This window comes from Sturnira hondurensis, unplaced genomic scaffold (genome assembly GCF_014824575.4).
Source record: "Sturnira hondurensis isolate 20B ecotype Veracruz unplaced genomic scaffold, ASM1482457v3 Scaffold0013511, whole genome shotgun sequence".
In the NCBI taxonomy this organism is placed as follows: Eukaryota; Metazoa; Chordata; class Mammalia; order Chiroptera; family Phyllostomidae; genus Sturnira; species Sturnira hondurensis.
In genome coordinates, this window is record NW_028086142.1 from 1,525 (window position 1) to 3,048 (window position 1,524).

Genomic DNA, 1,524 nt, shown 5'->3' on the forward strand with positions numbered 1-1,524 from the left:
ATTTTCCAAATGTAATCAAACCATAAACCCCCACACAAGAAACTCAGTGATACCCAACTCCAGGAAACATAAAGAGAACTAAGCCAGGGAGCACTGGGAGGGAGTGGGCTGAGTTGGGACTATAAGACAGAAAACTGTACTTGAACAATAATTAAATAAATCTAAAAAAAAGAAAGAAAACTAAACCAAAGCACATTATAATTAAAGTGTTTAAAAGCTATAAAAAAAGAAAAAAGCAGACAAAGTGAGGGGAAAGATTCATTATGTAAGGCAAAAGAAGAGAATTGTCAAACAAAAATTGAACACTGAGATTAATCATTTTCAATAACAAAGACAAAATAAATAATGAAGTTTTAGAAATACAAAAGCTCACCCTGGGTGGCATAGCTCAGTGGATTGAGAGCGGGCCTGCGAACAAAAGGATCGCAGTTCAATTCCCAGTCAGGGCACATGCCTGGGTTGCAGGCCAGTTCCCAGCAGGGGATGCACAAGAAGCAACCATACATTGATATTTCTCTCCCTCTCTCCTTCCCTTCCCCTCTAAAAATAAATAAAATCTTTAAAAAAAACCTTTAATAAAAAAAAGAAATACAAAAGTTCAAAGAATTCATCAGCAAACCTACATGATAAAAAATAGTTTCACCTGTCTGGTGTAGCTCGGTGGATTAAGCTCAGGCCTGTGAACCACATGATCGCGGTTCGATTCCCAGTCAGGGCACATGCCTGGGTTGCAGGCCAGTTCCCAGCAGGGGACTCACCAGAGGCAACCATATATTGATATTTCTCTCCTTCCCTTCCTCTCTAAAGATAAATAAATAAAATCTTTAAAAAAATAGTTTCAAAAGTCCTTCAGCTAGAATGAAAATGATATCAGATGGAAATAAGGACTTGCGCAAAGAAAGAAAAAGCACCAGAAATGATAAACATATATGTGAACATAAACCACCCTATTTCTCATTTTTTACTGTTTATTGAGGTGACATCGCTTAATAAAAATTATATAGATTTCAGGTGTACACTTCTATGATACATCATCTGTATATCGTACTGTGTGTTCACCGCCCCAATCAAGTCTCCTTCCATCCCCATTCATCTCCCTTTTACCCTCCTCTACCTCCCCCTCCCTTTCTCTCTCAGGTAATCACTATACTGTTGTCTGTGTCTATGAGTTTTGTTTTGCTTAATCCCTTCACCTTTTTCACCCAGCTCCCCAACCCCCTCCCCTCTGACAGCTACCAGTCTGCTCTTTATGTCTGTCTGTTTCTATCAATATTTCATTTGTTAGTTCAGTTTGTTCATTATATTCCACATATGAGTGAAATCATATGATAATCTGTCTTGTTCTCATTGGCTTATTTCACTTAGCATAATACTCTACAGGTCCATCCATACTGTCACAAAAGGTAAGATTTCCTTCTTTAAAAGTAGACAGGAGTTTAGCCCTGACTGGTGTGGCTCAGTGGATTGAGCTCCAGCCTGTGAAGCAAAGGGTCACTGGTTCGATTCCCAGTCAGGGCACATGCC